This window comes from Pinus tabuliformis, chromosome 8 (genome assembly GCF_031772625.1).
Source record: "Pinus tabuliformis cultivar Carrire ecotype Pingquan chromosome 8, CPIR1, whole genome shotgun sequence".
NCBI lineage: Eukaryota > Viridiplantae > Streptophyta > Pinopsida > Pinales > Pinaceae > Pinus > Pinus tabuliformis.
Window position 1 is genome coordinate 745417432 of NC_142294.1, and position 12415 is coordinate 745429846.

A 12415-nucleotide genomic window follows, 5' to 3' on the forward strand; every position below is an offset into this window, starting at 1 on the left:
GGGTGGTACCGTCGACGATAGCCAACTTGACCGGAGATGTGGATGCTGATTGAATTCCTTGGTAGGCTGATTCAGTTGATGACAATGGCATCTAGTCTCCGAATGTGTCAAGGTTTGAAGGCATCGTTAGGATCTAGGGATCGGTTAGTTCATAAGGAATTGATGAAAGCATTTTGACCAATTGTGGAGCCTACAATGACAGAAGAGGAAAAAAACCCATCAGGGAGGAAGCCTTCAACATACCGGTACCGATACTGACAAAGCTGTCAATTACACCTCTTACTAGGGGTACGAAGCCGTGTGGTAATGGTGAATAATTAGAGGTGCAGAAAGACAACTGATCCACTATTATGACCTTTCCATCCAATGGAAATAGGATGATATGAAAGAGATTGGATACGACAGCCATCATGGCATATGTCCAACTACGACCTAGCAATAGATTATAGTCGAGTTTTTGGTCTACGACTTCTACATCCACCGTTACTATTTTCCCAGCCAAAGTGATGGGAAAATTGGCTATGTATCCTTTTGGGACAAAGGTGTGGCCATCAAAAGCTTTAAGAGAGTTCGATGGCAGTGAGAGGGTTGGGGAACCCAAGGTTAGCCAACATGAAGCTGACATGACGTAAGTTGAAGCTACTTCGTCGATGACAGTTCAGTGTATACCTTTCCCTTTCGAAGTGATATGCACCTGAAATGCAAGCTGGTGTGAAAGGGGAGGTTTACATTTGTCCATGTCAAAAATGGCAAGCATGGAATCCGTAGGGTCAATACCCCCAATAGCCAAAAGCAAAGATTTCCTTTGGCTGGGGCATGTTTGTAATACTTCGAGCGCCGACATAGCCGACCGTGCTTGTGCCAAATCCTTTGCGATGTTGTAGTGTTGAGTGGCACGTGGAGATGTGTTGTGCATTGTGTGTCAAAGTGCCCCCTTGGGGGGTCAAATTACAAATTCCTCAACCGGCCTTTCGATTCGCGAATTGTTGGGCGGCAATGGGTTTTGACCTGCAGATGATTCTGCCGTCGGAGTTGTTATCTCAAAATCAAGCCCTGGAAGGATGCTGACCAGGAAGACTTCAAGTAACTGTTTCAAACCAATCTTTTGACTAAGGTTTAGCCTCCTTAGCCTGAGAGGGCTCTCTCAAAAAGGTTATTGATTTTGATTTAAAAAATAAGAGGGCTAACTCTTGTGAAATAACAGTGACAAATATGAAGGTTGGACAAACATTACATAAGTTTCCATTGGGCCTATGGAGTCAATAAAACTTCAGCAAATAATGATACAGCCTTTACATAGAAGTCAGGGCATGTGGCATTTAAATGTTCAAAACACAACTCTTATAAAACCACAGTTCATGAATGTGTACAGGAAATCAGAGCAGCATAAGTGAATTCTGAGTGATTACACATTTATGCAACTGTAAAATAGATCAGGGATAAAGCAAAACCATACATCTTGAACATAGAAACACTTTATGAATCCTGAGAAGAAAAGCAGTTTTATTATATTACTGAACTCTGTCTTTCTACATAAGCCAAAATAGTACTCTGTTTTTATAAAATCTCCAACCCTCATTACATGGATGTTCCAGCTATATATAGAATCCTTATTCTAACTACTTCGAGCTTCCTCCTCCAGCATGAGGGGAACTCGATAACTGCCTCTAATGACACCTATTAGCTATTGAACTAACTAATAAATACAATAAGGAACTGACTGTAGTGTTTAAGAGTTCTAAATTAACTATGACTCTAACTCCATTTTGCATGCATAATGACTTCTTCTTATTCTCTGACACCTGGTCCTCTTTCGACTTGGCTGAGCTGGATGTCTAATACTCCATAGTGATCTTGAACACTGAACCTTTCAACTGCTCAGAAGTATTAGGAGATTTCCCTTACTTCTCGGCTCCAGTTTTCCTCAAAATGCTCGAATGTACTAAGCATGTTTCTAGCCTTTAATAACCCATAATATGGAACACTGCCCCGTTCTGGATGTGTTGTGAGCTGCATCGATTGACATGTGTGCAAGCAAAAGGTCCTTGTATGCAAAAGATTTGCTACCTCTTGAACGGTGACAATGGGGATATCACAAAACTTTAAAAAATGGGTTGAAATATTCCACCTTTTTAAATCCTCCACCTGTCTTGTTTTGATTGGCTATTGTCGTTCCCGCTGATATCTTGTATACCCTTTTGGCGTTTCCTTTTCAAAATTTCCGCTCAAAATACAAAACTGCCTGTTCTGTGTTAAAATCATCACCTTCAGCAGTTTCGTAGCGCGCTACGAAACTGCTGAATTATTTAAAACAGCATGCCTTTACCCGAGACCTTTATCACCGAAATATTTGATTGCCAAAACTCCCTTCGATTTTTCATATAATAGCATGGATTTATATGTCTTCAAAAACAGTAAGACTAAGCAAATTTTACAAAAACTTGGAACAAAACCTCCCTTTGAAAAAGAAAATTCATTTGGCAGCTAACTGGCTTAGCTGTACCTTCAGGTCTTCAATCTTCTTCTTCAGAGCTTTATTCTCAGCTTATTGCATATTTATTTTTCTAACGAACTGGGCCTCTTTGATGGCTGGTACTGTCCATGTGTGAAATTGTGCATGGCCATCAACTACTGAATTCAACTAGTCTTGAAAAATTTTAGTTTCACCCCACAGAGCTTTACGATATTTTGTATACACATCTGCATGCTTTCTAACTGCTTGCTTCAGCTTGGCAATCTCATATTGGGCTGCTTCTAATTTGCTCTTCATGACTGCTATATTATCTTCTTGAGATGTGATGATTGTTCTGCTTGCATTATTTTGCCTAACTTTCTCGATTGCCTCTATTTTTGACAGTGCTTCTTTTACTTGCTTTCTTGTAATAGGTCTTCTGGGTTTTAAAATGAATTCTTCACCTGGCTCATCGAACTTGAGCTTTTTTGAGGCTTTAGACTTCTTGGCAGTTTCTGGTGATGACTGTGTCAAATCAATATGAACTGGTTCAAACTGCTCGAATTCAATGGCCTGTAATAAATCATTCAAGCTTGCCTTGGATGTTGGGCTCTCTTCAACAGCTATGGCTTTACCCTTTTCCCTATTTATTTGACCTCTTGTCCTTACTCTTGAAACTTCTTCAGCTCTACTTGTTTCAGGAACAGTCTTCTTATCATGAGTTTTTTCCTTTGTTGATTGCTGAGGTTGATCCTGAATGATTAGTGGCTTCACTGGTTTGCTTAGCTATGTCTTGGTTTGCTTTTTAGCTCTTGCTTCCTTTTGGAGCTCAGCTATTGTTAATTCTCTGGCTGGTTGTGGTGTAAGGCCAGTCTTGCTTTGAAATCCAGCCATGAAAATAAACGAATTCCAGTCTCTGCCTATCTTTTGGAGGCCATCTAACACTAGCAACTTAATCAAACCATGATGAAACAAAGAGGTTTCACAGTCCTCTTTCCTTAGCTGCACTTTATCACACATCTTACTCAAACTGTGAAATAGGTAAAAAGGAATGTCTATGGAGACTTTCCCAGTGAAATGTAAAAGCAATTTGAAATGATAAAAATAGACCTTATTGTACCTTCCTTCACAGGTCAAGTATTTTTGAATGCAGGTGAGAAGAAGAGCATAATGTTCCTTGACATAATTTCTGGGCACTGCTTTTGTTAAGTCTTCATTTACATATGCCTCCTTCAAAAACTCTTTACAAGGGTTCATATCAAATTTAAAATTTTTAAACCATTCTTCTCGTCCTCTTGGGATCTCTGTCACAGCAGCTATGGCTTCTGGAGAAACTTGGACTTCTAGCATAGCAATCTTTGAATTTAACCCAGTGAAATTAAGCGCAAATTCTTTGGTTACCTGCGCATGTCCTCCTTGTAGCTTCTTGCAAAAATTCCAACAGCCGGCATCTTTGAATGCCTTCTTCACACCTTCATCCCTCAACGCTATATCCAAGCCCTCAGGTTCAGTCCTCTGGCATTTGCCGGATCTGTGCCCTTTCCTCTCCATTTTCCTTTCAAAATCTTCACACACACAGAGTCTAATAGCTTCAGTTTCGATGGTAATTCAGTTCTTTTTAATTCAGCCTCGCTTGTAATCAGGCTCGCTTGAAATTCAAATTCTTTGTCACTCATGCAGCACTTATGACTATCATTAAGTACATGCATGGTAAAATCACTTAGGAATGATATTTCTGTGCATGTTGACAGAGCTAGTAGTGGGATAATGGCAAATGAGTGTTCAAACGTGATACGAGAGGTACAAAAACTGACATGAGTGGACACAACTGATGACTCGGATAACAGACTTGACCTTTCAGGAAAGATTCGCTGCAAAAAGCACGAATCCATGATTTCGCAGCGCTGTTAGTTTGAAATTCTAATAATGCGCTGCGAAACGGCCTAATCATGATGCGCTGCGAAATTGCTAAACCATAATTGCGCTGCGAAACTGGCCAATGGGATTTATGCTGCGAAATCACTAAAAGACACGATGACTCGGACATGGATAAGACATGACTATGGAATAATGATGGATGAATTAGAACCAATGGGAGTCGAGTATGGTTTAAGAACTTTAACACTCAAATCCTAAGTAAGACATATAAAACGAAATCAACTTGACACAGACCTTTGTACTTGCACTAGGACAAACAACTATATGCATAATTTTTTTTTTTAGTTCTAAGTGATAACAGGAGTGACAGGAGCTTCATAAGATTTGGCTCTGGTTGTTAGTTCTACCATTTCAAATGTGTAAACGGTAGAACTTCCTTCACCAGCTGAAGGTTGTTGTGAACTATCACTACCCCCTGACATGGGTGGTGGTTGGTTGGAAACTAGATGTTGCTGCTGTTGATTAGGAAAAGGATTTCTAAGGACAACAGGTGCCTTACTAGAATATTTCTTGGTAAGGTAATCTTTGCATTCTTGAAGACACGAACAATGCCAAGTTACGTGATCTTCAAGATACAGTTTGCACGAATAGTTGGTTCCTTTATCCTTTTCCGTATCAGTAGGCGCAACGACCTTCTATTTCAGGTTAGGCTGCTTAGATGACTGCTCCTCAGAAGGAGTGGTCTTATTCTATTTCTTCTTGTTCTTGCTACTAGATTTCTATGTAGACTGCACAGAGTTAATCGCAATGGCAAGAAGAGCAGTCGTTTTGGTAGAGGGGTTCACTACCAAATTGGCAATGGACCAAGTGAGTTGTTTTACAGCGCCAGTGGAGGTTGTGCTGACGATCCCGTCGGAATGCACTCCAGGGTGCTGAGTGGTGGGGGGATTGGGGTTCCTAGGAGCATAGGGGATAATGTCGTAGAGAGTGCCAGACTATGAATAAATTAAATCCAAGTTCTGGGCATGACATATGGATTGGTCCTCCATGACCGCACCACCTAGAGCAACATCTCTAGCGATTTGCGGGATTAGCGACTTACAGAACTAGTCTGTTAAGAGAAAGTTAGGGATGGGGGCTTTGACTAACCTCCGCCTACGTCTCCATTCATGGATATGATCGGAGATGTGGGTGGCAGTATCCTGATGAAACGAAGTAAGGAGCTCCATCCTTGTCTCAAAATTGATAGGTAACTGAAAGTGCTTTAGGAACTTCATCGCTAAAGCGTCAAAGGTATTCACTGACACACGTGGTAACTCAATATACCACTTTGCAACATTGCCAGTGAGGGTATGGGGAAATAGATGCAACCGGACACTATCATCCACCATGGAGTTAGAAACAAACCATAGATGGTAGGTGGTGACGTGAGTGCCTGGATCCTCCCCTTGTTTTCCTTCGAACATAGGAATATCCACTGGTATTTTACACAGGATCAGTGGCCACTGTATGTTATGGTAGATGGGGTCGTAGTAAACTTGTATAAGTTGGGGATATCCAATGTTGCTAGAAAAGGCAAATTGTTGGGTGCCCCTGACTCAAACCATTGTGATGATGAATGACCTGAGGAGCTCTACGCTCCGCCCATCGTTTGGTTCCCGATGTTGTACATGGGCTGCAAGGTGTAGCAGTTGCTTTGTAGTACGATGTTGTAAAGTGGATTACCATGAGGATTTTGATACTCAGGTATGAAGTTGCCCCTAGCATAAGGTGTGCCCCCTTGACTCATCTGAGCTTGTGAGTAGGGTGCCCCCATGGATTGGGTGGGGATCCCTTCTAGATTTCCAACTGACACTGAATTGACCATATGGCTTTGATTGATAGAGGGAAAACTCATGTCAATCAGCAACTGTCCATCCATGCCTGAGAACGGTAGGGGAACTGTGACATTCCCCGCCGTCATGTGCATATTGGGGACCGCCCTAGATATCTGAATCTGGGGATTATAACCATACATTGATGGCAGACCTTGGTTTTGGTAAACCAGAACCGCACCCATAGTGCAACATTGAGTGTTATATGGAGCACTATATGTGGCGCTAGTCAAAGGTATGCTTTGGTGCACCATAGGAGTGGAACCTGGCATCTGCTGGGTTCCGCTGATAGAGGGTATGATGTGAGTTGCAGTACCTAGGACAAACAGGATTGTGGGGTTCCACATTGCCAGTGTTGTGATGACCGTCGACTGGGGAAGTGGTAGAGGACTCACGATGTCTCTATAATTCCACAACCCTTGAGGTGCCGACTGAATAGACGGGACAGTTCATCCCAGTAAAGACTGAAGTACTGGTACGATGGGATCAATAACAAGATCCGACAGATTTGTAAGCGGAGTGTTAAAATGAGGAAGAAATCCTTTAGTGAAGAAATCCTCTCGCAAATCAGAATCATCAGTCGTCCAAAATGATCCCATGTGTGATTTAGGAGACCAATTCCTCGACGATGAGGAATCTGAGTCAGTGGATCTCGGTAGATCCTCCATAGTGAGTGGAGGAAGTCCTAACAACCATATGGATTGACGGTTAGGGCCGGATGTAGCCACAATGACTGGTAAATTTTATCAGATTAATTTTTAAGGTGATATTCTTTAAGTCTCAAAAACAATAGCACTCAGGCACCTAAAAAGGAAAAAAATACACTAAAAACGACAATCAGCAAACAAAGTGAAATTACCTTGTCTGATAAACACCGATTTCTTGAGATGAAACCCAGTCTCGCAATGAGTAACAGAGAAGAATGGCCAAATGTACGGTTACGGTTACTTTTGAGCTTCGCCCGAACCTCAGATTAAGGGGCCAAGTACTCTTGTGAAGATGAGCACCCTCCCAAAAAGTGAAGACAAAGTAGGTCCATCCATTTGAGGTACTAGGACAGCCCGTCCCATTCACCTTAGGTAAGTACCTAGAAGTATTGGACTCTAGAGATACCTCAAATCATAGACATTACGAGGGGGGACATAGTCGCAGACAGCATGATGTGTGGGAAGGATACCTGAGTCCCCGACTCAGTTCTGAAATCCCTGAAGGGACCCCCGTTACACAGAATGCCCAAAGGAGTTGTAAAAGAAGGCGGGCTACCTTCGATTACAATCCGATGTTGTCTCGTATTTAGCTCCGTTGTGAGTGGAATGGTCCTGGTAATATGAGTGCAGAAGGATTTCTCACTCTTTAACGACACTAGTTTGATTTTCAACCTTGGGTAGTTGACTCACTCTCTTATCCCAAGGTTCTAATCTATCTAATGTTGGTTTGCTCTAAAAAAGAGTATCTAATTGATTTTTGCGTAAATTTTAGTGTAATTTTTAATTTGTCTTCGGAGGGGGTGTTGACGTATGAATATTATGAGACTCTCGACTCGATAAACTGTGCAAAACAATGCTTTGAAAAAAAAAAAACAATTTCTTATGCAAGCAAGTTTTATTCTACACATGTATTATTTCACATATTCATGTATTCGTCAGTGCATCTAAAAATCATTCAACACTTTGCATAATCGAAAGTTCCTTTTCTCAATTTTCCCTATCAACTATTGAACCAAAATAAAGCAGCCTACAACTAATTTGACAGAAGGAGACGTACAGTCTATTAGTGATTCTTTCAATAAAAATTTCTTTTATGAGAGAAAAATTGAAGCATTTTCTTAAAAAATAAATTTTAAGACACCAAATTTGTTAGCATGATACTGTTGCAGATCTTGATTCAACCCTTGGGACAAGTTTCTCCCCTTTTGGTCCACAAAATCTCTTGAAAAACATGGAAATGGGTCACTAACGCTCTGTCTATGTGTAAACAGAGCTTTAGTTTGGCCACTAACGCTCCCTGTGCACAGTCAAAGAGCTTTATAAAGCTCTGTGTAGACCAACAACATGCGATAGTGAGGGAAAGAGCTCAAAAAGTGGGTTTTTGGGATTAGTTTCTGAAGAGAAAGAAACTTTGTAGGATGCAACAAACTAAATGGTGGATCAGAGAAGGATATGAAGAAGCGAGAAGCTCATAGAAGAGAGAAGAGATCTGAGAGGAGTTCGGATAACCGGTGTTAGCACTCAAATCTGCCTCAGGCTGAGGAAGGCAAAACTCAAGGCCACATCAAACCAAGCTCAGCCTCGTAGCTAGCCCTACGAGGACAGGAGAGGGCTCTCTCCGGGTCTATCTCGACAAAAGGTCTTCAAAGGGGCTGAGATGACTCAAAATTAATACTGATTTTAGGCTAGTAAATAGATAGGAGAGTTTGTTTTAGATTTTTGAGTTTTTTGTTGGAGAAACGGGAAAACCAATTTTGGGTCCGGGGATTAAGGTCAGCTCTTTGTAGAATTCGAGTTGGGGCGAGGTAGGTAGTAGTCTTGATGATTCTAATTAGGTGTATGGATGGATCAGAACGACAAGGAGCTGAAGAGGGCAAAGGAGAACATGGATCCTCTCCAAACTGGCGAAAACATGTAAAACTAAACAAATTTAAAGGAAGAGCACTGTAAACAATGAACTCAACCTCATTTACTCATTCATTTAGTTTCAGAAGCATAAGAAGGGAATGGCATACATTTAAACATGAATAAACTTACAATAACTGAGAGATAACACCATCAAGAACTGAAAGCCACAAGAATCCCAACAGGTGCTGCAAAACCTCTGATCTTTCCTTAGCCAAAGTATGAAAAATATGTACAATAGTGTGCCAAAATCTTCCCAAGAGTCCAAACATCTACCAAAATCCAACCTCTACACTATCAAATTCATAAAATATGTACATTTTCTCATCCTTGTACTAAGGGATTGAGCTCAACCATTTTCTTCAAAATAGAATTAGTTACATTAAACTTGGGTCAAATTTTTGAAAACAGGTGCTGAAGATGAACTCATATCTCCTAAACCATAACACTTGTTGCAAAAAATTAAAGCTTTTTTTGTAGATAAGGTAGTTCTGGAGAGAAACCTCTCTCAAATTTTGGAAATTCGTTTCCATTAGCTCGTAATCTGTTCCACAAAATCATCTCTAAAACAGAAAATCATTAAAAATTTACTTCTGTGAAAATGAGCTGTAAAGATCTAGTCACACATCCCAATCCATGACACCTGTGAATAAACTGAAAGAGGTTTTTGTTGTACGGCTCGTTCTTAACAAAAACCTCCTTGGGTTTTGCAAAATTACTTTCCATATGCTGTAAAATGGTCCCGCACTAAAATGACTAAAACAGTAAAAAATATGAAAAATTTGCTTTGTTTTAATATAATCTTCAAATATCAGTGTATATCTCCCACATAGTAGCACCTGCGCATAAACTGAAGCAGGTTTTTGTTATTTGGTATGTGATGAACAAAAACCTCTCTCACTTTTAAAAAATACCTTACCATTCTTTTAGAAACTGATTTTGAACCAAACTTGTCATTGTGTGCAGCAACTGACCTCAAAACATGCATAACCAAGAATCACTCATTCATTTCTTCTAATCCAGGAACCGATTACGGGAGTGTGATATGCCGTTGGAAATATTTTTCTCAGATCCTTCTGATAGGAACACTTGTGCCATGTTTTGTGCTGAACATCATGTGCAAAACATATAACAAAACCAGACATAGTAAGAGCTCATGTTGATCCCTGGTGACAGGCTGCGAAGACTAGAACTAACAACCGGGAACTAAAGTATAGTCCCCAGCAGAGTCACCAACATATAACTAGAATAATAACCATGATAGAACAACCATTAAAGCCAAAAAATAAAAAGTCTAATTATTCATGAAATACAAGAGGAAAATAACTTTTATCAACATATGCACAATCCAACCAAGTCAGCGACTTCCATGTATCACCCGACCATAGATTGAGCTGAACCAATTCTTTCTTTCAGCCAATCACCCTCCTGCCATATTTCAAGCATGAATGTGGGACTCACAACAAAAAATCTAGGGCTTCCTCCATCTTTACCACAATCCCGCCAAACTGGCCAAGGGACTCCTAGGCTCGAAACCCTCACATATACAACTAGGATTCACCACAATCCCATCATTGCTAGTCAAGGGATTCCTAGGCCCAAAAAAATATACACTACTAGGCTTTACCGCAATCCCGCCAAAACTGGTCAAGGAATCACTAGCCCCTAAACAAGCTTGGATGCCTCTAGATTTCTTCACCATACCTTGAGGAATTTTCCCATCTCCACCATCAAGATTTACCACAATCTCCCCATTACTGGTCAAGGGATTCCTAGGCCATTGGGAATTTTCTTGAGACCACCTCACCTGGCTCCAAGAAAAAATGTCAATCCAAAGCTCAACCAATGAAAGAAGCTCATCACACCATGACTATTTGGAAATGTCTAGGCAAGGTTGAAACCATTGTTACACCTGGAAAATCCCATGCTAATGACAACAAGAGAACCAAATACAAACATGAAAATACAATGCATTCCAAAACTAGCAAGGAAACCATACATGCAACTTGATACCTGCAAAGTAATATCATTGCAGCCACTTGATCCAACTCTTCCTTGCTTGATCCTTGCTTCGTTTTCTTTCTTATCCTTCCTTTGCCTTCCTTTTTTCTAATGCTAGAGTGCTCCAAGAATGCTCTAAGTGTTCAAGAGTATGAGAGAGAGAGCTCCAAAATTGAACTCACAAAAGGTTGAACTCGTAAAAGCCATGAACTAGTCCTCAAAAGACCATTTATCATTGAGGCCTCTAATTTCTTCATTTTCCTTCAATTTCCTTCTCATGAAAATCTGTGACCTTCCACCTCCCTTTTATCTTATTTTCCTTTATTTTCATAATTAAATGCCAATAAATATCACTTTTCCTTTACCATTTCCTTTTCTAATTTCCTTAGCCATAATAAACCGAAATGAACACCCACTAGGATGTTTTTCCCAACATTCAACTCGAAATATGTGTCACATGTCCTTGGCCTTATATTTTTTTCTTTTACAAGGAACTTCAACCAGGGGTTGTTACAGAATCCTCCCCATTGAGGGAAGATTGTCCTTGGTGTTTTATAATACCTACAACCAATAAAAAAATTGAAAACCAAAACATACTTCCCATGGAGATTTATAAATCTAGCTCGTTGCAGTATTTACAGTAAACCATTGCTAAAAACCATGACCAACATAACGAACATACTTCTTACTAGAGCTTTATAACAAATCTCATTATAATATTTACAATAATATACACATATGCACATTTTCTCAACCATCAAATAAAAGGATACGATGCCTGCATCTACAATAACAGAATCTAAAGGCTGACAACTCCAGCCTCAAAGTAATACTAGGATTCACCTCCCTCCTAAGAAGTCCAGAATCCACTACCAAAGTCTAACCTGCATCCAATGTCTAGTGCGATAATCCTTGCGCTGCTTGTTCCCTCAGTGAATAGTTACTTACTCATTGATCCAGGGAACACTCCCAATGTGCCTCTGATTCCATTTGGAAATGCTAATGACCAAAAAAAGGTATTCCCCGACCTTCCCTTCTCTGATACACTATCCCTAGGGAAATTTGGTCACTCGCATCCATGCAGTCACTCACCTTCCAAGTTCCCTGGCATCCCCTTTCCTGGGCAATCCATCCCTTGGAAAGGTTTCCTCACATCGGATGGTCCAAATCCAAGGCATATCCCTGCCTCAAAACCATCACACTAGTCATAGCATGATCATGGAAATAAATGGACACTAATGGGTAGTCTCACAATGACCCTACTCTTGAATGCTTTACTATCACACTTCTGCCTATTCCAATTCAATTTTGTTGTTTCCACTAATTCTCTAACAGTCAATACAACCACCAAACCTGGGAATTTCCATGCTTTCCTATACCAAGAACATAGTTTCCATTGGATTCAAAATAAATTTAAATAAATTCAAGTCATAACTCATTGGTAGCTCATCAATAAGGTACACTTGCAATTCTCTTTACTTCCTGTCACAATAAGTCAAACAAGATCTTTAATCAAATCATCATGTATATACATATCACATCCAATTAGCTCAAAATGCAACCATCATAGACCAAAATCATAGATCACATGTAACCAC